Below are 25,800 nucleotides of genomic sequence, written 5' to 3'. Positions count from 1 at the left end.
GCATAGCCTAGAGTGAGGTTACAAATGAAGGCACACACAGACAACGCCAACTTAAAAATTAAGAACCACCATCAAACAGATTTCATAATAGTTAAAAGTGATGTTCCTAATTTCTCTTAAATACCAAATTTTAAAAGTTGGAAGAAGTCCACTTAAATATAAAATTATTCCACTGTATCACATAATGTTTTTATTTCACTAAAAAAATTCTATTTATTCACCAGAGAGTTCTTCAATTCACCCTATAAGCTGAGCACTATGGTAAGAGTTGTGAGTTTCGAAAATACATATTTCTGTATGTAAGGGGCTTAGATTTATTAAAAATAATAGAGATTAGTTAGTTTCATAAATAAGCTTCAATGGCATATGACAGGCTTAATCAAGGCTGGTCTGTTAATCAAGACAGGGTTAAAAACAAACAAACAAAAAAACCCCTCCTCATCCCATAATGATATATTCTGGAGAGTATAGAAATGTCTTGAATAACACAGGATTTTACTGCTGAAGCATAGTTTAAGATGTGTGTAAGTTCGATTGCCTATAAATGATTTAAAGTTCAACTCAATCCAATAGTTAAAAACTATATGTATACTGCAGGAGGTACAAAGGTCAGTCACAGGTCACATTCCCTTGGGGCATTTGGATTCACTACTATTGGAAGTTAGAGAAAACCCTGTGGGAATAAAAGCTGCAAGGGCTAGGAGGATTTAAAATGGAGAAATTCCCTTTTAGAGAAAGAGAAAAAGCTTTGTGGATGAAGAGGTGATATACATGGATCTTGAAGAACATGATATCAACTGGTAGCAGGTTTGCTTGGAAGTAGTAGTGGATGACAGGAATTGGTAAGCAAGTGATAGATAAATGCTCTTTTGATTATGTCAGAATCTTCACTTAATGATTTTCACGGGTGTTCCCTAGGGGTCTTTTAGGGGGCTGTTGTGGGTATAGCCAACATCAGTGGCCTCAAGAGTTATTCCTATATTCTGAGAAGAGAAACTAGATACGGGTGTGAAATAATGCTCAGGGGAGCAGAATCCTGAATCACATCATTTGGGGAATCACCTAGGCTCATGAGTCAGCGTTTGGTAATAGGGAATAAGAGAAACAAAATGATTATTTACAGAAAGTGACTCATTTATTCTAATAACATAGTTCATGAACTGCTGGATTGTTTTCAAGAAGACTCAGTCCAATTGCCAAGCGATTTATCTGATTCCCTCATAGTTACTTTGGCCAATTTAGTTCATAATATTATGAGCTATTATTATGAACTAAGTTAGACTTTTCTGGTAAGGTCCAATCAATTGCTTTGCAGTTTGTTTTCCTTTCCTTTCCTTTCCTTCTTTTCCTTCCTTTCTCCCTCTTTCCTTCCTACTCTCACTCCTTCCTGCCTCATTCCACAAAGCATGTAAGGTCAATCAGCCACTATGAACCTAAGTTTAGTGTCCCAAAATACCAAAAGAGATATTAGTTAAGTAAAATATGATTTGCTGATGTTTGTTTCCTGAATTTTCACACTTCCTTTGTTACCAAATGTGGAAACCTTGGAACAGAGTAAAACTTGACTGCTTAAAATTCTTAAAGGAATTATTCCATCTACATAGTTGCTCTCCAGTTGAATGCTAACTTTCTAAATGTACAAAGTTTCTCCATGGTTTCTTAGTCATAATTTAACTATTTCTAGATATAGACACCAGCAGTGGTCCTGAAACTTAGCTTCTTTAAAAATAATCTTGTCAGTTTATATATTTGTCATTTGCCATTTTTTTCACATAAATAAAGGACCTGGAAGAGCAAAATTTACTATTAATCACTAGTGAAAGCATAATTCTCCCACATAGTATTCTCTTTATTTTCTTCATTGAGGCTAATTTTATCCTCTGCCCTTCAGAGTTATGATTTCTGCAAGACTAACACAGTGGATCATAGCTACATCTTTGTCACTTTTCAGGTACTCTTTTATACCAGTTCACTTTAGATATTCTATACATCTGTCATAGTATTTTTATAAAATTATCCTTAAACTGCACATCATAGTTGACTTCTGCGATATATTTAACTCTATTGCACTGTATGGAAACAGGCATTTATTGGAAATAGTATTTTTTTCGGACCTCAATGTGTACATGACTTGGTCTCCAAATCTGTACACAGAGTATTGGGATACACACATGCACACATACACATGCAAGGGAAACTAGGCTCTCAAGGGCTAAACTATTTACAAGATGTAATTGTTTACCACTCAGTTGTCTGTTTCTTCTAACCCTCTTTTTCTCACTCTCTTGTCTATGTCACCTGACCCTTGTTCATTATCTCTTGATTAGTCCTTGAAAAGACTTTTCTTTCTCAGAGACTACTAGTTTCTAACTTCTGCATAGCAGTCAAATAATTTTGCTTGAACTCACTGGTATTCAAGCCTTCTAAGGCTCATGTGTTCTTCCCCTTGGTAATTCGAAAGTTCCTTCTTCACTGCCATTGTTGGTAAATTCTAGATTCTGAGACATCTGGATGCCAGAGTGTTCTATAGAAATCTCATCACCACATAGCCAGGATCTTATAGTTCTTAACATATAATTGTATCTAAAAACCTTTTCTTATGTATTCAATGTTTCATGCTGGGAGTTTAAATAAGGTATAATATCTACAGCTATTTAATTCTGTGACTGAAAAACAATCTATATAAATTACACCATTCACTGCCATTAAAGTTGGCACGAAGCTAATGGACTCCAAAGAGACCAATTTGCTTTGTACAGACAGAATATTGTAGGTGCCTTTCCTGCAAGCAAAAATGTAATCCTCAAATTATACTTCATATACTTATTTGTTATTAATTTCTTAATACGTTTCTGGTTTAGTTGTTCCTGTTTTACTCAACAGATATAGCTGTAGAAAAATTAAAAGTAAAAGATAAGGAAAGTATACAGTATACAAAAAGCTGATTTATAAGACATGCTGAAAGGAAAATCATTCATCTGGAAATCAAGGACTTTAAAAAGTCAAAAGAAATCTACATAATCAAAATGTAAGATTATAAACTGTAATGAACTTATTAATAAAAATGAACTTGGTCCATTATTTTTATTCTAGAGAAAAAGCAGTCTGAAATTAAATCATATGTCTATGACGAGTAGACATACTCAACACAGTCAAAAAACAAGTCAAGTATGTTGCTGTTGCACAGCATTCTGTGAATTAAATTTAGGTAAGTTTTAGGACAAATTAAAAAAGACTCAGATTTATGACCACTGTTGTAATTCGTTCAAATATTCCATAGAAACTCATCACAGGGTGAGATCTCCATTCATTCATCCAATAAATAAATAGATCTTATTATGTGTAAGGCGTTGCAGGGGATACAATGAAAAATAAGGCATGGACTTTGCCCTCAAGGGGCTTACAGTCTAGTATGGAAAAAAAATAAACAAGCACATAGATAGCCATAACATAAGGGAGAAAGTGATGTGTCATAAGAAAGACTCAGACAATGTGCTGTGAAAGTCATTGACACTAGCAGACTTCTTTTTTTAACTGTAGTGTCTAAGTAGCCAATAAAAATAGAAAGACCAATGACAAGTTTGCAAAATTAAGTGCCAAATTTTGTGAATCTATGGATGATGAAAGCTGCAATATAAATGCAGTTTGTCACTACTCACCAATTCTTAAAAATGTTTAATCATAGAGTAACAACCTATCAGAAATACCATCTTGCCAGAGTTTATAAGCAGATGCAAATATAATAATCTAATATTTACGGACAAAGGATAATTTTAATTATCTAAAATACTCATGACACATAACCTTCTTGCACAGAAATTAGCTCGATTAGATTAAAATGATGAAGAATTCCTCGATGGCTCAAGTGTGCTCCAAGGAAAGCTAGAAGGTTGTACAGTTAACTCCCAGGGTGTAACTCTAAACCATACAACCTACTACCTCAACCCGGATGCACACAGCTTCCAATGTTGCTTCAAACTCCTTATCATATCTTCAGTCAGCTCCTCCAAATATGGCAGCCATATACCTAAGGACTTGGCAAGGATGTAGATATAATATTCTAACATTTTACCAATAAACTTAATATGTATCTACTAGGACTACCCTAACCTCTTGGGTTTCCAGCATAGGTCATATAAAATGTCTTCTGACATCTCTCATGGAGTAATTCCACCAGCAATTAATAATATTAAAAGTCAGTATCATTCAGCTTCATTTATAAAGAGAACTAGGCTCAATAGGGACACAAAATCCAGTTATAGCCTTTAATTTTCTTATTAAAGTTGATGAATTGCACTAACCACTGGAATGTGAACAGAAGTTTCTGAACAGGATCTATTCAGAGCTTGGTGCAAACCTTGCTATAAAAAATTCAAATTTCTTAAGCAATTTAATATACTTGGATTTAAACTTCAATGGCTGTGCTATGAGCCCTTCCAAGTGGTCAACAACTGAAGCCTGCCTCATAAGACAGGTGAGGATTTATATATATATCTATATATATACATGAAAACCAAAGGAAAATATAGTCACTTCAAAAGTAAACAACTAGAGTTTAACAGGAGTTTGATTGAAATATTATTTAACTGCATTGTGTACAGCATTTTGTCAGATTACCACACTGACACAGACCCATAGAAGCGAGCTTGTGCGGTCCACTTCACCACAAGATCGGATCTACGGGTTTATGCCAATGGGCAACGTCTCACATGGGCTCCCTCATAATGCAGAATTTGTTGTAAATGTATGATGAAGTTAGGAGACCAAAATAATAATATCAATCCCTTAGCATAAGTATTTAAATGCTGAAATTCTCTAAGTATGCATATTCCCACTTAAAGGGCTTCATAAATATTCTACACTAAATACAGGTTATATACATGAGAATTTTAAAAATAGTATAGTGAAAGAGTTTTCACAGATTACTTTTGTTTTCAGGTTGAATATTTTGGAATTAGACTATTCTAATTAATGATGAATTTTAAAAGAAAATAAAAAAGAATCCATACATGCATGTATGAATTACGTAATTTTGAGGCATGAATATAGTATTATAAGCCTATAATTAAGACCAAATTAACTATTAAGCTAATTGTGTAAGAGTTAGACTGCTTGTTTTAACTCTTATAAAACCTCAGTTAGTGGTTTCAAGGAATTGGTAATATAACTTTCTCATAAAACAAGTAAGATTTTATTGATTAGGCAAAGAACACAGGAAGTTATTTAAATTCTTAAATATACATATGTGTCTGTAGTTGGAATAATACTGAAATGAACAATATTTGGAGAAATTAATATCAGAAAACAAAAATTAATGACACATTAATAGCATTATTACTACCACCACGCGCTAACATTTAAACTCCAGGTCTATTGCCTAAAAGAGGATATCTTGTTTCTTAAACACAATATATTTAAACTTATTGTTCAAAAAATATATACTCAAAACATACTATATGGCTGCATACAACTCTCATCTGGTCAACAGGTTGGGCAAAATAAATTGTTATTAAAAAAAAAATTTTAAACCACCAGACAATAAGCAAACACACAAAGAGTAAACATAAAACCAGTCACGTACACGTTTTTTAAGATTCCAGGCTCAGGGGCAACAAAATTAAAAGTTGTACATTATTAATCGTTTCACACATATCCACAATATTTAGCATTTTTAATTATATCTTCATTGTGAAAACTAATATTACTACATAAAAATTAATTAGTGTTTTTGCATGTTTTGAAATAAATAAAATGTTTTTTATAAACTATAGATAATGTGGTCTATATAATTTTTACTATTATGTTTTCTAACTATTCCCATACTTATTAAAAACTACAGTAAAAAAAGTCAATAATCATGAATTCAAATGTAGTAAAAATATTTCAACATATATTCATAAATTTAGACATGAAATAAAAGGCAATATTTGTTCTGCATTTCATCTTAACTATAAGAATGTATATTTTGGTTTCATTCTCTTATTAGATCATAAAAAAGAAAAAGCATGACTTTATTCTCTTTCCCTAGATTTCACTTCCTTTTTTATAGTATGACAAATGACAAAATATAATTTTTCTTTTTCCTAAATTACTTTCTATTCAACTGTATTTCACCTATGTTATAGGAATGGATATATAGATCTATATTCAGAGGGAACCGAACTGTACATTGATCACAAACTGAGAGAAAAATTTTTCACAAAAGTAGGTAATATTATAAATCCTTAAACCATCAGTGACAGTTCCAACAGCTAGATCCATAAAGAGTATGAAACAAATTCTTATAACTAAACACAGTCAAAATTATTTTTTCTTTAAAAGATTTAAACATTAATTGCTCTTTTGCTTTTTATTTTTACCTGAGATGATTTTCTCCTATGATCACTTTCTTCACTTCTCATATCCATTTTAAGTTTTTCCCTAAAACAACCACAAAGGGAGAAATATCAGACAACTGCTGTTTAGGAGGAGCATCTGGGTGGATGGTGGGAATGAAGGTAGACGATCGAGAAGAAAACACAATATCAAAATGGGCAAAACCTTTTAATGTATTTTTTTTAAAGGCTTGGAAGACTCATGGAGCCCCACCCAAGGCTACTCATATGACATATAATATGGTTTCATAGTTTGCATTTATGCGTTCATTTTGGTTGGTGTTGTTTTCACAGTAACAGTTTTGAAAGTGAAAGGAGGCATGGCTGTTAAAGAAGGGACTAGGTTTTGCACAATGAACTAGTGAAAGCTGAAAAGAGATTTGGATTTGGCATGGAGCTTAATAAGATAATTAAGAGTGTAGAGATTAATGGCTCCTAAAAATAACATTTAAAATAATGTTTTTCAACTAAAGGATCTTGAAACATGAAAACAGGTTTATAAATGTTAATTAAGCCTGTGAAAGTTGATGTTCCATTAGCTGAGGCAGCATAAAGGAACAAGAGCTACTTTTTAAATAATTAGTGAACAATCACCAATAAACTTAATAAAACGTTTTACTTGAATGTTATCAGTATATAGGGTATTTGTAATTTCCCACAATTCTTTGTAGAATAACAAATAAGAAGGTAGAATTCATCGGTTCTATAGTATTTTTCACTGTATACCCTATATATTTTTATTATAATAAAATACGATTTTAAAGCACAACAGTTTGCTTAAAGTTTATTCTTTTCATGGAAAATATAGTATCAATTCTTAACATGCAAATTATAGTCTTTATTTATATAAGCTGTATATTTCAGAAGCATTTTCTCTCTTTAACAATTTTTAAACGTGTTTAGAAACAGTTTTAATAAAAATTAAAATAGGTGCAATACATCAGTTAATCCTTTCCCACTGAACCAGGCAAAACTGGGTTTTTATAATAAAATTCTTAAACTGCTTAGCAATTTACTTCTACAAACAGACAAAATAATTAGAATGCAATGCATTTATCTGCTAAGCCAAAACATTGCTTTAAACATATAAGTTTATATGTACTTTCTCCACTAAAATACTTAATGGATTTTTCCAACGCTCTCAGTAACAGCTGTAAGACAAATTCTTCTTTAAAATATATTTTAAAAGTCAGTATTATTGTGGAAAAAGCTTTTTTCTACTTAGCAACTGAGAAAATGATCTTTTCATCCCTTTTTCTGGTATACCGAAATCCTGGTGAGTAATTTAAATATAACTTCCCCTAAACTAAATTTCAGTTATCAGAGAAGTTTAATACATATTCTAATACAACCCTTTTCTAGAAGTTCAAAAAGTTTCTTCTCTCACATTTCAAATTATGAGTCACAGCACATGAAAGATTTAGTTTCTTTACCAACTAGGGCTAAACACTCACTCTTCTTAGACAGCAAAAACTAATACTGTACACAAAAAGCACAGATAACATGTTAATGTTTTTTCAAAACTTCTATGTATAACAAAAATAAAAACAGGTATCGTCTTTTTCATAGAGATTTTTCTATTTTTACTAAAGTTTCTATTCTAGTCAGGATTAGAGCAAGAGAGCAAAAGGAAAAAGTTAATAAGAGTAAGGTGGGTGATGAGCTATAAAAGAGTAAACTGAAAGTTCAAGTATCCCCTTTTATATAACAGTAGACTTAAAAAGAAACAACAAAAAAAGTTATACCTGATATGAAAGGTGCGATTTCACCAAGTGCAATATATTGCTTATTATGCCATATTTTTGAAATATACATATAAAGAAGGCTCATTTGCTTATGCTGCCTTACAAAGCTGCTTTACAAAGCGCGATGTCTCTGTAGTTATACAAGCCAATGTTTGCTTTTTTTTTTTTTTTGGTTTGTTTTGGTTTGGATTTTTGTTTGTTTGTTTTTGTTTTTGAGCAGTAGCGTCTCTCTCTCTCTCTTTTTTTTTTTTTTCAGCACTGTTGCATGGAGTAAGACAAACTCAGATTTTTTTTTCTTCATGGATCCTGTTATTTCTTGGAAAAAAGGACAAGGGTGCTTGTCTTCTTTTTCTTCCTTCTCGGTATTCCAGGCACAAAGCACTGCGCAGAAGCTGCACCAATCCTTGCCGTCCCTGGCAGCAGAATGGTAGAAGGTGGGAGAGACCAGGAATCCTTCCAGGCTGTGCTGACTTTAGAAATGAGGATTGCACACGTTTGTCTCCTGAACCAAAAGGGTGAGAAGGCAGGGTGCCAATTTGCTACACTGCAGCAATGATCTCATGCTCACTGCTGCTGTCGTCCTGTTTGCCCAGTTCAAATGCCTGTTCATTATAAAACAACAACAACAACAACAAAACAAAACTACTTGGATTCTTCAGCAAGCAGAAAGGGTATTAACATTAAAAAAAAAATCAGCAGTAAGAAAAAGCAAAAAACAAAAAGCACATACAATTTTAGGATTCACTTGTTATGCCTCAATATTCTGTTTATATGTTCTTTCTTTTTTTTCCCCCCTATTTAGAGATAAGCAGCAGAATTTATCAGGCGTGAAAGGGACAGCCTCCTGGTGGCCTGCCAAAAACCCAGAATAAAGGCGAAGTTGTGCTGCAAAGCTCAGTCTCTTGCTGAGTCTGGCTAAAGTCAAGTACTAAGATCCACCATTTTCTGAGCCATGCTAAAAAAGAAGAAAAAAGTCAGGACGGTTGCTGCTTTCCAAGTCTCCGTTGGCACCATCACAAAATCTCAGTCGTAAGGTCACATGATTCTCTGCCAAATGTAGAGTGCGTTCCCATCACCCATTCTGCTGATACTGCGAAGGCAGCTATTGTCTCGTTTAGACCCAAAGTTCAGCCCACTCTTCATTGAATTAGCTGAAAAACGCATCACCTTTGGGGGCTGGGAGTCATGGAAACGTCTACCTGGCAAGCTGCCCACTTTTTCTGCCCATCAACCAGAGATGGAATTGTGCTGCCTAATGCAATGATGACTTGGAATGTGAAGAGTCGTCCAAAGTGAATCTGATTCTTGCAATGCCTGCTTCAGTTTGCACGGAAAACTCTGGCTTCTTGTAGTTAAAGGGGGAGGGGGGGGCGGAGAATCTTTCCTACTAAATGTAGCAAATAAAGGTCTGAACATGCCTACTCTGCAACTTTATTTCACAACACACCCAAATGGTTCTCAAATGAAAAGATTGAAGTCTCTGTAAGTTTTCTGAGTTTAAAGGCATCTCTTCCTCTGTCTCCTTTTCCTTATGAGTGAATGCAACAAGCCCAGGACATTTGTTTTAGTCCCTCACATTAAGATTTAAAATCTCTGAGTTTCGTCTTGCTTTTTATTACTTTCTGATTTTATCTGGCACCAGTTTTGTACTACATGGCCACAATATCCACTAGCAACAGTGGGGATGCATTATTGCTGCAATCTCCTTCAAAGTGGTCCCCTGAGGGAGCCAGCTGTCTCCTCAACCACACAAACCCCTGCAACTGGGTCCTGTGGTAATCCTCATCAGTACCTAGCACAGCTGCTGTGCAACTTTGCTGAGATTGACTCATGTAAGAAGTGATCTTTCTGTTCCTTCACAAGCTACAGTTTTCCTGTGTGGCATGAAAGATGCCTTTGAAAGATGCAGGAAATATATCAACAGCTCTTAGGCATTAAAATGAAATGGTTCCCTCTGCTGAATGAATTGCCATTCTAGCAGACGACGAAAGTTCCAGTGGACAAACATTTCCATACCTTCTAACAAAAGTACAGTGAGTTAAATCTTTCACCATTTCCTTAAGCAGAATCTAAAGCCAAGCGGTAAAGCAAGTCTTATAAGTATTTAAGCCAAATATACTCAGTAGTACTAAAAAGAATCATGTTCTCCTATCTGCATTTAAAAATGTTTCAATTTTTCAACAATGAGGGAATCTTTATAACTATGTTACCAAAAGTTTTTCAATTATATTCAGTGCCTTACAAAATTATGGACTAATGTTATCCCTCCTCCATGTATAGACACACACACACACACACACACACACACACACACACTGCACAATACCTGACAAAAATTCAAAAAAATAATCAAACCATGACTTGCTTAATAAAAGAAAACCATCAAAAAAAAAATCAGGGACCAAGGAAATATCCTGGAAAAGGTCTACAGTCTTTTTTGAGTCATGGTCCTTGGGTCGCTTTCTTGAGGAATGGTAGGAGTGAATGTGTACACACACATGCGTGGGAAACATCCTGGTGTCCTCTCCATTTGTAATTCAGAATACAAACAATTGTAAACCATAAAACAAAACTTACATATGTACTGAAATTAAAAATGCTTTTTTCTTGATTGCAAAATTCTGGACAAATTTTGCTAATGTCTTAAGCCTTAGAGTGCTTGGTGGAGAATTGAGCATGGCACACACATATGCCCCATGCTTCAGCACAGTAAGAGGAAAGTAGATAAGCTCTCACAGAAAGAAAAAAATTAAATTTTGAGTTCTCATTTACTTATTCAGTAGATATTATTAAGTAGTAGTATGTGGCCAGGCCTTCTGGTAGACATAGGGGAACAGCAATGAATCAAATGGATATGCCCCCATGTGGGACTCATTCAGTAAGAACTTTTAAGTGAGAAAAGCTCACATCTAAAGAGAAGGGTTGTAGGTCCTAAACGAGCATTTATTGCTAGTCAAGAAACAAAGTGATAGGAATTAGAAAGTGGAAGTAAAATGGATATAAAAAATAGCTTACAGATAGAGACGCTTTCTGTCATTTTGCTATTTTAAATTTTCTCTTTTTAATACAAAATACAATTATAAGCTTTTCATAGTTCTGTTTGATTACTTAAAGAACCTAATTTGAAAATTATATATTGCCTTGCCAATTAAAAACAAAAAATGGACATGGCAGATGTTCACTTCCAGGGAGATGGAGTAGATGTAGTTTTTCCTAAATCTTCCTGCTAAGTACAATGAAAAAAACCTGGACATTGTATATAAAACAAAGGTAAGGAGACTCTGAAAGATGGAGAGAAGACAGTCCAATTAGGGACTCTAGGACCCAAGGAACAACATGGTGGTGAGTTCCCTGCATTTTAATTTTGCCTCATATATCCAAAACTTGGATCTGAAGAAGTAGCCAAACACCAGGAAAGCAGCAGGCTAGAAAGATGGAAAACACGGGGACAGTAACACTTTGCTCCAGTCAACACCACACAAACACGCACCACATACCTGCAAAGACAGAGTGGGGAGCCTAGTGCCACCCTTGCTAGGCTAGAACAAAATGCCCCAACCTGCTCTCCCCAGCCCCAGGGCAGTGTAGGAAAGTCTGAGTAGGAAATTGGTTCTTTCGTCCTTGTCAGGGGATAACAAGGGCCCTCCTTCCCAAATGCAGCTTCAGTGGAAACTTCATGGCGAAGCTGAACACCCACTCCAACCCAAAAGTAATGAGGCAAGCTTCTTCCTCCCACTAAAGTGGTGTCAGACAGCTTAGTGGAGAGTCAGGACATTAGAAACTTCCCAGTAGTCATAAGACAACCCCATTATCCCTCAACCTGTAAACCAGCAAAGGCCATGAAGGGAGCAGTAGCAAACCACTCCAACCCCTCCCAGCCGGGAAGGTATCAATGGAGGCCTGCTGGGGAAGAGGAACTCTGAGCCCTTCCTTGCAGTAACAAGGAGCCCTCCCAGTCAGGTGTCAGTGGTGGCCACAAGGGGGAAGCCTGTACATCTACATACACCTGGCAGTGACAAGGCTGTACTCCCCCTTTTCCTGCTGGATTAGTGTCAGAGGAAGCTAGCTAAACCAGAAGGTTTAAATAAGATCCAGAGTCTCATAACATAATACCCAAATGTCCAGGTTTCAACTGAGAATAATTTTTCATGCAGAGAAGCAAGAAGATCTCAAACTTAATGTAAAAAGACAATCAATGCATGTGAACACCAAGATGATAGAGATATCACAGTTACCTCACAAAGATTTTAAAGCAGCCATCACAAAAGTGCTTCAATGAGTAATTATGAACATGGTTGAAATAAATTTAAAAAAATTAAAAGTCTTAGCAAAGAAATAGAAGATATAAAAAATAACCAGATGGAAATTTTATAAGTAGAAAATACAATAACTAATAAAAAAAAATGGAGGGGGCAAAGGAAAGAATCAGTGAACTGAAAGCTAGAACAATAGAAATTACCCAAACTGAACCACACAAAGAAAATATGCTTAAAAAAAAATAAGGTAATGGAGACTTATGCAACTATGGAACTATAAGAAAAGATAAAATATTTATGCCACTGGAATCCCAGAAAGAAAGGATAAAAAGGGCAAGTTATAAAACATGCTCAAAGAAATAATGACTGGAAACTCTCCAAATTTAGCAGAAGGCATACAGATTCAAGAAGTTAAGCAAACCACAAGCAGGAAATACCCAAAGAAATCCACACCAAAACACATCTTAGTCAAACTTCTGAAAACTAAAGAAAAAAATCTTGAGAGCAACAAGAGAAAAACATAACCTTACCTATAGGGGCAAAACAATTCTGACAAGTGAGTGTCTCATCAGAAACTATGGTGGCCAGAAGGAAGGGGCACAACATTTTTAAAGGCTGAAAGAAAAGCACTGTTAACCCAGGATCCGATATCTATGGAAAATATCCTCCAGGAATGAAGGGGAAATCAAAACAGTATCTGACAGACACTAAGATAATTTTCAACAGTAAACCTACCCTAAAAGAATGGCTAAGGAAGTTGTCTAAACAGAAAGGAAATGATAAAAGAAGAACCTTGGAACAACTTCAGAAAAGAAGAAAGAATTCAGTAGGATAAAATGAGTAAAAATAATAGACTTTCCTTCTCTGGAGTTCTCTAAATTATGGTTGATGGTGAAAATAAAAATTTAGCACTATCTGATGCAGTTCTAAATTTATGTAGAGGAAATATTTAAGAAAATTATATCATAAATGGATAAGGATAAAGGTACAAAAAAAGGAGGTAAAGTTTACATACTTCACCTGAATTGGCAAAATGAAGACATCAGTATATATAATTTAATATATAAAGCAACTACTAAAAAAAAACTACACTGGAAAATACTAGGTAAGTCAAAATTCTAAAAATTGTTCAAGTAACCCACAGCAAGGTAGGAGAAATGAAAAACAGAGAGAAAATACAGAAAACAAAGAATAAAATGGCAGACTTAAACCATAACATATCAATAACTAAATTAAATGTAAATTGTCTGAATATACTAATTAAAGTGCAGAGACCTGCACAGTAGAGTGAAAAACAAAATCATGGCTCGGGCTTCCCTGGTGGCGCAGTGGTTGAGAGTCTGCCTGCCAATGCAGGGGACACGGGTTCGTGCCCCGGTCCAGGAAGATCCCACATACCACGGAGCAGCTAGGCCCGTGAGCCATGGCCGCTGAGCCTGCGCGTCCGGAGCCTGTGCTCCGCAACGGGAGAGGCCACAGCTGTGAGACGCCCGCGTAATGCAAAAAAAAAAAAAAAAAAAAAAAAAAAAAAATCATGTCTCAATTATATGCTCTCTACAAGGAACTCAATTCAAACACAATAATATACACAGGTTGAAAGTAGAATGATGGAAACTACATATATCATGCAAACATTAATCAAAGAAAGTGATATTAATATCAAATAAAAGAGACTTCAAAGCAAATTCTCAGAGACAAACATCATAAAATGATTAAAAAATAAAAAAGACAGGCCAACTAGAAGGCATAACAACCCTGAATGTGTATACACCAAGCAAAAGAGCTGTTAACTGTATAGTGTGAAAACTGGTAATAGACAAGAAAAACAGACAAATCCATGGTTATAGTTGTAAACTTCAATGCACCTCTCTCAACAATTGATAGAATAACTACACAGAAAATTAGCACAGATATAGAGTCATCATCATCAACCAACAGGATCTAACTGACATTTTTACAGCATACGATCCAACAATAGCAGAATATACATTCTTTTCAAGTGCCCCAAAACATATTCCAAGATAGGCCATATCCTGGTCCATAAAGCAAATGTCCACAAATTAGAAGTAAGTGGAATCATACAGAGTGTGTTTTCTGAACAAAATGGAATCAAACTAGAAACCAATAAGGGAAATATAACAGAAGATAACTTGGCAAATCTCCTGCAAGACTGGCAAATAAAAAAGAGAGAAGGCACAAATTACCAATTTCTGTAATGAAACGGGATATGTCACTATAGACCCTTGCAGACAAAAAACAATAATGGAAAGCTACAAACACTAAACACAGAACCTAGACAAGTTAGATAAAATGGACCATTTCTTCAAAAACACAAATTACCACAACTCACCCAATATAAATTAGATCATTTGAATAGCCCTATAGCTATTTTTAAAAATTGACTTTATAATTTAAAAACTCCCTCAAAAAGAAATCTCCAGGCTTAGACAGTTACATTGAATAATTCTAACAAATATTTAAACAGATTTAATGCAAATTATACATTTTTTTTAGAGAATAGAAAAGGGAACAATTCCTAATTTATTTTATAAAACTAATATCTTTTTGATAATAAACCCAGACAGAAACAGTAGAAAAAAGAAGTATAGACCAATATCCCTTAAGAAAATGGACTTAAAAATTCTTAAAAAAAATATTAGCAGATGAAATTCAGCAATATATAAAAGGAATTATACACTACGACAGTTGAGATGTATTCCAGGGATGCAAGTCTAGTTCAATATTCCAAAATCAATATAATCCATCATATTAACAGGCTAAAGAAACAAAAAATCACATGAAAATATGAATGGATATTAAAGAAGAATTTGAAAAAAATCCAGCCTCCATTCCTGATTGAAAACAATCTTACAATTAGGAATAAAGGGCATGTCCTCAATTTGATAAAGATCTTCTACCAAAAAACCCTATAGTCAACATTACACTTAATGGGAAAGACTAAATGCTGTTCCCTAAAATCAGCAATAAGCAATAATCACTCTCACTATTCTTATTCAACTTAGTGCTGTAAGTTCTTTCCTAGCTAGGGTAACAAAGTATATTTAAAAAAAAGGAAAAAGAAAATGAAAGATACAAATACAGTACTAATGAAAATCACTCAAAATGATATACTTAGGTATAGATCTAAAATAAATGTACAAAACTTGTATGCTGAAGATTATAAAGATGCTGATGAAAGAAACCTAAGAGATTTGGAGAAACATATGTTCACAGATTGCAAGTCTCAATATAGATGAGATGTTAATTCTTCCAAAATTGATATATAGGTTTAACACAATTCCTATCAAAATTCCAGCAAGATTTTTTTGTAGAGACAGATAATATTATTCCAAACTTCATATGGAATTGCAAAGGAACTAGAATACCTAAAACAATGTTGGAAAAAAAAATATTGGTAGGAATTATCCAATTTCAAGACTCATTATATAATAGTATATTACTTAATATACTAACATTAGGTATAAGGTTATATATCTACATAATAATATATTAATAATAAATACAATATTAGATTACTGTTTGATCATAATCAAAACTGTGTGGCTCAAAAAAAAAAAACTGTGTGGCATTGGCAAAGAAATAGACACATCGATCGATGAAACAGAACAGGGAATATAGAAATAAACCCATATATACATGCCTAATTGATTTTTGACAAAGATGCAAAAACAACTCGATGGAGGAAAGATAAACTTTTCAACAAATGATACTGGAGTAATTAAACATCTACCAATCAAAAAAAAAAAAGAAAGAGAATACTTTGATATGTATCTTATATTAACTCAAAATTTTAAAACTCAATTTATGTATTTTATTTAGTAATTTATTCTTTTTTATTCTTTTTATTATTTTAATTAATTAGAAACAACTAAAAATAAATCAAAAAATTAACTTAAATGTAAACATAAAACTACAAAACTTCTAGAAAATAACATAGAACACATTCTTTGGGATCTGGAGCTAGGCAGAGTTCCTAGAATTGACAGCAAAATCATAATCCATAAAGAAAAATGGATAGATTGGTCCTCATCAAATTTAAAATCTTTTGCTCCATAAAAGGTCCAATTAAGTGTATGAAAAGACAAGTTACAGATTGAAAGGAAATATTTTCAAACCACATATCTGACAAAGAACCAGTATCTAGTAAATATCAAGAACTCTCACAACTCAACAGTAAAAGAATCAAATAATCCAAATAGAAAATTGGCAAAACAAAGAAGAGACATTTCATCCAAAAGATATATAGATAAATAAGCACATTAAAGGATGTTGAACATTATTAGCCATTAGGAAAATGCAAATTAAAACCACAATGAGATATTACTACACTTCTAGTAGAAGAGCTAAAACTAAAAATTTAATGACAACACTAAACGTTGGTGAGGATATTGGATCATTCATATTATTGTTGATGGGAATGTAAAATGGTGCAGCAACTCTGAAAAACTATTTGGCATATTCTTTCAAAAACTACACATTTGTTTACCACATGACCCAGCAATTTTCCTCTTGGGCATTTATCCCAAAGAAATGAAAATTTATGTTCATGCAAAAACCTGTACATGAATGTTTATAGCAGCTTTTTCCATAATAACTTGAAACTGGAAACAACCCAGATGTTCTTCAAGTGATAAGTAGTCAAACAAACTGATAAATCCATACCATGGGGTACTACTCAGCAATAAAGAGGAACAAGCTATTGACACACACCACAACCGAGAATTATGCTGAATGAAAGAGGCCAATCCCCAAAGCTTACATTCTTTATGATTCCATTTCCAAATCTTTTAAATGATAAAACTATAGAAATGGAAAACAGATTAGTGGTTAAGGGGTTAAGGTGAGGGTGGAAGTGGGAGGCAAGCAGGTGTAGGTATAAAAGGGCAACATGAAGAATCCTTTATGGTGATGGAAATATTCTGTACCTTAAGTGTATTCATGTTAATATTTAGGTTGTGATTTCATACTATTATTTTCAAGTGGTAACTGGGTAAATAATACATGGTATCTCTCTGTTTTATGTCTTAGAACTGTATATGAGTTATCTCAAAATAAGCAGTTTATTTATTTATTTATTATTTTAGTAACAAATACACCAAAGCAACTGCTTTCACGGTTGTTTGCACTGTCCTTGTGTTATTCTAAAGAAAATGCTCCTGGAAAAATCTGAACAAACTAGCTGCTTATTGGTTTATTTGGACTTGAAATCCCAGAATGCTATTCAATAAACAATGATTTGATCAGCTAGGAAAATTAGCTTGGGGAAATGTTCTAAATCAGGGGTCAGCAGACTTTTCTAAAGGGCTAGATAATAAATGCCTTAGGTGCTGCATGTCATATGGTCTTTGTTATAACTGCTTGACTCTGCTATTGCAGTATGAAAACAGTCCAGACAATACATAAATTAAAGAATGTGGCAGTGTTCCAATAAAATTTTATTATGGACAACACAGTTTTAATTCATCAGTTTTCACATACAAAATATGTTTGTTTTTTCAAACATGTACAAATGTAAAAAACATTCTTAGCAAGTAGAATGTACAAAAATAGGTCCTGGATTTGGCCTGCCAGCTACAGTTTGCTGACCTCTGAGCTAAATTACAATTTTTGAAATCTTCTGTTGTCTTATGTTTCAGTTTTGCTTCCTTTTTATTTTCTTCTTGAACATTTTCTATATTTCAAACGATACTAACTGCTGCCATTTAGGAATTCCCCCTCACTGTCCCTCCATCTACATTTTCCTTTCTTGTGTTGTCAGAGGATACAAACAGAAGTTTTACTGCTGAAATGTGAAGCTTGGGACAAAATCAAAAACTGGATAAAGTTATCTTCCCCATACTACCTTTTGTTTAATTTTCTTCATAATTTTAGTGAGAAAAAAATACTTTCTTTTACAGGGCCTCTTTGATGATATGGGCCTTGAGAATCTTTAAGAGAAGAAACTACATGAAGCAAATTATTTGAAAGATTCAAATTTGTTTAGACCAGAAAGTTTTTAAAAAACATAAATAAAAAGGCTATAAGAAACAGTGTGGGGCTTCCCTGGTGGCGCAGTGGTTGAGAGTCCGCCTGACGATGCAGGGGACACGGGTTCGTGTCCCGGTCTGGGAAGATCCCACCTGCCGCAAAGCGGCTGGACCCGTGAGCCATGGCCACTGAGCCTGGGCGTCCGGAGCCTGTGCTCCACAATGGGAGAGGCCACAACAGTGAGAGGCCCGCGTACCACAAAAAAAAAAAAAAAAGAAAAGAAAAGAATAAAAAGAAACAGTGTGGTATGTTGTGGTTATAGGTATTACTTTTGTAGGGGTTCAGAACAGATCTCCCCAAGATGTACCACTTTGACACATGGATTATTTTGAACTAATGGCAGTTGAGGACCTGCTGGCTCAAGAGAAACTACTACCCCTCCCTTAACGAGAAGAATTTAAATTGGGGATTTTTCCCAGAAAAAGTTATCATCAGAGATAAATTTTATCTTAGTGGCCTCACCTATATGGCAGAGTAAACATCTAATTACTGAACATCTGTTCTTCTTACTGTCCTGTGAATGACCTTCCTATCCTTGGAAGCCCAGGCACCTATCCCATTCCTTAGCTCAAGATGGCATATATACCTCACTTTACCTTTCTGTCTTTGAACTTCTCATGTTTGTGAGGTTCCCGTACATACAAAACTAATTTTTATTTCACCCTGTTAACCTGTCTCACATTATGTCTCACATTAATTTAATTCTTAGACCAGCCAGAAGAACCTAGAAGGGCATAGGAAAGTTTATTTTCCTCCTTGACACTTGCATGATGGTGGTTGGCAAGGTGGAGGGGGTGGTGATGATGAGCACAAATGGTATTAAAAAGCAGAAAACATAAATAGCTCATGACAATAAAAAGTAGATTGAAATTGTTAAACAAATCACACAAGAAGGGCATTAGATGAGGTGGCTTTAGTGCCTTAGTAGCCTTTGTGAGCAAACCAAAACCTAAGCCTGAAATGCCTCAAGGATAAGAAATTGAAACCTAAGGACAACCGATCACAAACAGCCAACAAACTTTCCCAAATTAGGCAACTGATTAAGGTATAGCCAATCAAATAATTTCCTGGCTTTGCTTCTCTGTCTTCTCTGTAAAAAGTCTATCCCATATTTCCTGTCATTAAAGCCCTTCTGAGAGCTTCTAACCACTTTCCGTTTGGTGCTGCCAGATTCAAATCAGTTTTTACTCAAATAAATGCTTAAAATGTCTAATATGCCTCAGTTTATCTTTTAACAGAATTAATCTTAAGTCAGAAAAATATAAAACTATGTCAAGCACAATGTGAAATTTAAAAGCAAAGCCTAGATGGGAGTAAGAATAGTAAGTAATAACTTGCATATTCTTGAAGTCAAAATACTCCATTGAGACCATGTGGGTTTTAAAAGAGAAGGCTTCTAATGGGATTATTATTTTCAGGAAAAATAAGAATTTTTTCTACAAAAATATGCTTAAAGACACCATAAAACACAGTTATTAAATTATATAAACGAAGAACATTCAGGAGTCTTCAGACAATATTGTCTGAGTTTCTTTAGAAAATTAGAATGAATAGATGGAGAACAAAGGCTTTTTTTAAATTAACTGACTTCAAACAATTAATGCAAAAATTAAATCATTTATTATTTTTACCCTTATGATCACCAAGACTCATTAAGAAATTATGACCATTAATTATCTTTCTATCAGAGGGGAGGCGATAAAAACATTTTAATTGAAATGAGAAGTTTTAAATAAACAAGATTTCTTAAAATATTGACCATAAAGTAAAATGAGGCTTCATCATTACTTATCTAGTTAATACATATACTTAAAAGTCATGTTAAAACTCTTTAATAGCTATAGAAAAGTATTAATACTTATTGAGCACTCTCAAGTTATAGGTCTGGTGCTAAGCAATTTATGTGAATTGATTCAGTTGATGACTTTAAGACTAATATCTCTAATACAACCTTGAGGAGCATGAAGAAGTTCATACATGTATGGTTATCTTTGCTGGTATAACACTTCCACATTGGGGAAAAGAGTTGTTTTTAAGTGTGTGGTAACACTGGTGTTTTAAGTGGCTTAGAGTTTTTTAACCATTACTTTTGCAGTGACTATGGAATTATACATTTCAATTTTTATTTTTCCAAAACACAGAAACTAAATATTTGCAATTTTCAGTATATAAGTCTTTTCTAACTAATTAAAAAATGCCTCTTTTGCTGCTTTCGGATATCTGGGCCTTCTCAGATCTAGAGATTTGGCCCACAAGTAATTAGCAGATTCTTTCAGGCTTCGGCTGGTTTAAGAATTTTGGGTACCAAGATCATCCCCTCTGGAAGTATACAAACCAGATTACAAGGCCCTTAAATAAACTGATGTGTATGTTATGTGTATGTCATCAATGCTCTCCTTCTATGGGACTTTTAATCAGTTCCAGTACTGTATTAAATGTTGGAGAAGATAAATCATATCAAGTTTAAAATTAATAAAATTGCGTAGCTAAAAATGTTGCAGACAGGTAAAACTGTTACTTGTATTAATTTGACTTTAAAATGAGCATTTACCATAAATATGCATGATATTTTATTTCCTGGTTCACATACAAGTGAGGCTCACGTATTAAGTGTGGCAATCTTGTAAGTCTGGCATCTTTCTTGCTTAACATATAAGGCACAGTCACTTAGTAGCTGTGCCTTATATGTTAACTAATTTCGGATTTCATGACAATGAAGGGCTGTAAGAATCTCTGTTTAGTAAAATGGAAGTTTTTATTAGAAAAGTTAAGGAACAAAGTCATAAATAGCCAAGACATTGCTTTCTACTTAATGGTAAGCACCACGATGGGTCCCTTGACTCAATATCAAATGTTCACATGACTTTACCAGTTGCGTTCCCAGAAGTAAGCGGTAAAGCCTTTGGAAGCGAGCAGAGCACCAGCCAAAGGTGTGCAGTCAAGACCTGATCCTAGGACTGAGGCAATGTTGGGAGTACTATTGGGAAGGTCATGACACTCAGAACTGGAAAAGCCTGTTCATTATTTCCTTTTAGCCAGTGAATTATTTGATAGGAATGTTTCTCTGCAGTGAAATGAATATACTCAAGTGATTTCCACATGTAATTTATAAAGTGTTTGAAGAATAAAAAAATAGAATAATTATTAATTAATGTCATCCCAGAAGGGCAGAGGCAATCCATTCTATAACATACTTAAGTATCTAACTGCATATAAGGAAGTGCACCTCGGTTTTCTCTTCACCACATCTTTTTCCACTGTCTGTTCTCAATTATAGATAGCACATTCTACTTTTGAAAAGTCACATATGACCTGACTTTACCCTCATGCATGTACTCTCAATTACTGATACTTTAAAATAATTTTGATTTCAGATAAAATTACCCTCAACGTCCCCACTAACTTGTGGTTGTGCTGGTGTAGTGTCATCTTCCAGGTCTGCATATCTTCTGTATGTGTGATGACAGATTCTCCTTAAAAGGACTGTGGTTGAACAAGAGTGGGCAGAATTAGCAAAACATGGATTATTCATATGCTGCCATCTGTAGTCAATTGTGTTAAATTTATTCCAGATTTATAATGGGGATGCTTCAGATTAGTCCCACATTGATGGCCATTGGTCCAACTACATCAGTTTTTACATCTTCTTTATCTCTCTAGAACCAAATGAAAATTCTTTGGGATACTTACAGTTGGAATCATCTCATGGTCTGCACAAGGAACTTACTGTTCATATTTTGCATGCAAACTCTTCTCTATTAGCATACTAGTATGAGTGACAACATAGGTTTTTGTTTATCAACAACCTTCATTTTGTAAGTAGTGCAAGGATAATTTCATTAATGTTAACTTCATAAATTAAAAGCATTTTTCATTTCATAAAACACCATGTGTAACTACAAAAAATAAAATGGGAAGTGATTTGTACATGAATTGAACCCACTTTAATCAGTTCTTTCTTCTATTGTTCCCCAATTCTTTAGCTATAAAATATATTACAGGACAATATATTTTATATTGCATTATCAGAGAATGGAATATCCCACAAATTATTTTTTCAGTAATGGAACTTTATTAACAGGAAAATATTTTTTTAAATATAAGCATATATGTTTAGAACACATTGCTTATTTTACTTACTAAACAGAATATATTATCATAATTTTAGTTTTCTAGGTATATTTAGTTTTCTTGGCATCATTATTATGGGCCTTGGTAATTAAACTTTGATTGAATATAGTGTCCCAGTTCTGTAATAGAGCAAGATAGTTTTTCAGAAAAAAGAATATGCAAGAGAATGAAAAGACAAGCCAAAGACTGGGATAAAATATTTGTGAAAGACCTGATAAAGGATTGATCCAAGATATATAAAGAACTCTTAAAGCTCAACAGTAAGGAACAAACAACCTGATTAAACAATGAGCCAAAGACCTTAACAGATGCTTCACTAAAGAAGATATACAGATGTCAAATAAACATATGAAAAGATGTTCCACGTCATATGTTATCAGGGAAATACAAACTGAAAGAACAATGATATACTACTATACACTAATCAGAATGGCCAAAATTTGAAATACTGACACCGCCAAGTGCCGACAAGGTTGTGGAGCAACTGGAATTCTCATTCATTCCTGGTGGGAATGCAAATGGTACAGCCACATTGGAAGACAGTTTGGCAATTTCTCACAAAATTAAACATATCCTTACCACGTGATCCAGCAATCATACTCCTTGGTATTTACTCAAAGGAGTTGAAAACATTTGCCACTACACAAAAACCTACACACATGTTTACGGCAGCAGGTTAGGGGGAAGGAAGGGATGATTAGGCAGAGCACAGAGGATCTGAATGGTGATAGATGTCACGCAGTTGTCCAAACCCATAGAATGGACAACATCAAGAGTGAATCCTAATGTAAACTTCATGGACTTTGGTGATAATGATGTATTAAAGTAGGTTCATCAATTGTAACAAATGTACCCCTCTCCTGGGGGATGTTGATAATGGGGGAGTCTACGCATGCATGGGGACATGGATCATGTGGGAAATCTCCATACCTTCCTTCTTCTCCATTTTGCTGTAAACCTAAAGCTTTTCTAAGAAAATTAAATCTATTAAAAGAAAAAAGAATGTGCTCCTTTAACTTGCCATAACATTAAGTGCCTAGGTAGTCTATTGCACTGAGTGTAAGGTCAATACAGTTTTTCAAAGATATAATTTGGTTATTCATCCCTAAACTACATGATGTTTTGCTCCTTATATTTATATTTTATATTACAGGTCATATATATATATATATATATATATATATATATAATAATTTGAGTTTCAACAACTTCATATACTTTTGTTTCCTTGTAGGGATGTCAGTTGTCTATTGGTTGGTCAGGGTCTATGCCAACTCTTTATTTACTGAATTTAATCTGATGTGGCTAAAATAAAAACAAATAATCAAGGCATTACTCCTTTAACATTTAATGAATAACGAATACTGCACATGTGTAAGCTGCTATGCAAGAAGTAGTCCTACATCTTCAAAAAGCTTAAAATCTAGTACAAATAATAAAATATGTCAAAAAGTTAACATAAGACTAAATGATTTTCCTCCAACACATTGTAACAGTTAAGTCATATGTACCTTTAAAGGCGGATTATGACTGAGAACAGGTGTAAAGAGAGGATTGAGTGAGAAGCAGTGTAAAGAAAATTTAGAAGAGCTTTATGTGCACCTAGACATTGATGGTTAAGTAAAAATCTGGACATTAAGAACAATTCTATGACATATTTCAAAATTCATTCTGTGCTTTAATGTTACAAAAATCATATACTTTATGGGATGTGTATTGCAAAGCTTTGTCTGGCGTTCAGTGTGATAGCATCTAGAAGGTGGCAAAAAAAGTTAGTGTTTGGTGCAGTATCGATTTTAGTCCATAGACAATAACATATACAACTCTGCACCAAAGATAGAAAAGAAAAAGATAAAGTTCAGGTATAATGCACGTACCTGAATAAAATCATTGTTAGCTGCATATTTTGTTTGATTAAATAGTTCAAGTAGGCTAAAAGGTAGATTATACACTTGACTATTTTCAAAATACTTTTGAAATTGATTTCTACCGAACAAACTCCATGCATTGCTTGTCCAAATGTGTGTTTTCTTATTTGAAAATAGGAAATTATATGAAAAGAGAACACGTGTGTGTGTGTGTGTGTGTATGTGTGTGTACTGTTATTTACTTACAGTTAAATAATTAAAACTATTCTTTATATGACACTGTTTTCAATTTTAAAGAAAAGGAGCATCTATTTGTTATTTTAAGACAGAAAAGAGAAAAAGATCAGCAAAATTAAAAGTAACATTTAGATATGCTGAATATATTAAAAATAATCTAATAACTAGAATAAAACTTGCTTTAGAAAGCATAGCTTAGACTATAGTCAGAGTTGGGGTCAGAATTGACTATTTGACTTCATTTGCTTTATTCACTTCACAAACAATCCATCAATGATCACTGTGTTTAACTGTATTATCTGAATTTGATAATGGTGGTTCCTAGGAGATACATTTCCAGGGTGTGGAAAATGGATCTATTTAACTATTCAGTCTGAGTTTATGAAATGTTAACATGTGTATGTGTATATGCAAGAATTTCCTACATATGTTGAGCAAGCATGGTCAATATGTTTCATTTCAAAAGGTTTATTGCTTAGATTATAACTACAAAATGTCTTTCCCCATATACATAATAACAAGCATCTAAGAATGCAGTTATAAGGTCCCATCATGATATTTAATAACTTACTTTAGAACTTGACCCTTCCTATGCCCTTCACTATCATTTGTCCAAATTATTATTGAAATTCCTTTCTTTTAATAGGAGTAGTGAATTATTGAAGTAGTTTTCTTTCTACAGTTCTAGATATTTATGTTTGCTGTAATAAGGAAATAAGCATCCACTTAATTCAAGGAAGTGCTTTTTAAAGACTGGGGAGTTACTATAGAAGGAGGCCTTCTCACCACAGTGAACACATCATCCACATCTCGGTTACTCAGGTATGTTTCAACAGAGGCTGGAAAAATGTGCAGATGAATCCCACAGAAGATACTGCCCTGTTGAGACGGGGTAGACCAGATAATCTGAAGCCCTTTTGGCACTGTGACCCTGATTAAAGTCATTTAATCAATCTATGTTCACTTTCCTCTCTTTTGTGATAGGAATAAAGATAATAATTACTCCTTAGATTGTTGAAAGGATTAAATACATAAATTCACCTACAGGGGTAAGAGCATGTCTACACATAATGAACATTAAATAATGTTAGCTATTATAGTCATTTTAAGCCTCAAAACTTTAGGCCCAGTTGAAAATAAC

General features: G+C 33.9%; 1 long non-coding RNA gene across 2 annotated transcripts in view; it reads right to left on the bottom strand.

The window, feature by feature from the left end:
* Nucleotides 1-6,357: 6,357 nt before the first annotated feature.
* Nucleotides 6,358-25,800, bottom strand: part of LOC132520674 (uncharacterized) — a 206,095-nt gene continuing 186,652 nt past the window's right edge. Inside the window, exon 3 of one of the 2 annotated variants that reach the window (XR_009540598.1) lies at nucleotides 6,358-6,420. This is a non-coding gene — a long non-coding RNA (uncharacterized LOC132520674). The remainder of the gene's footprint in view (nucleotides 6,421-25,800) is intronic. The other variant, XR_009540600.1, reaches the window with a different exon arrangement.

Source organism: Lagenorhynchus albirostris, chromosome 5 (genome assembly GCF_949774975.1).
Source record: "Lagenorhynchus albirostris chromosome 5, mLagAlb1.1, whole genome shotgun sequence".
NCBI classification, from domain to species: domain Eukaryota; kingdom Metazoa; phylum Chordata; class Mammalia; order Artiodactyla; family Delphinidae; genus Lagenorhynchus; species Lagenorhynchus albirostris.
This window is presented reverse-complemented; position numbering and strand designations above follow the sequence as displayed.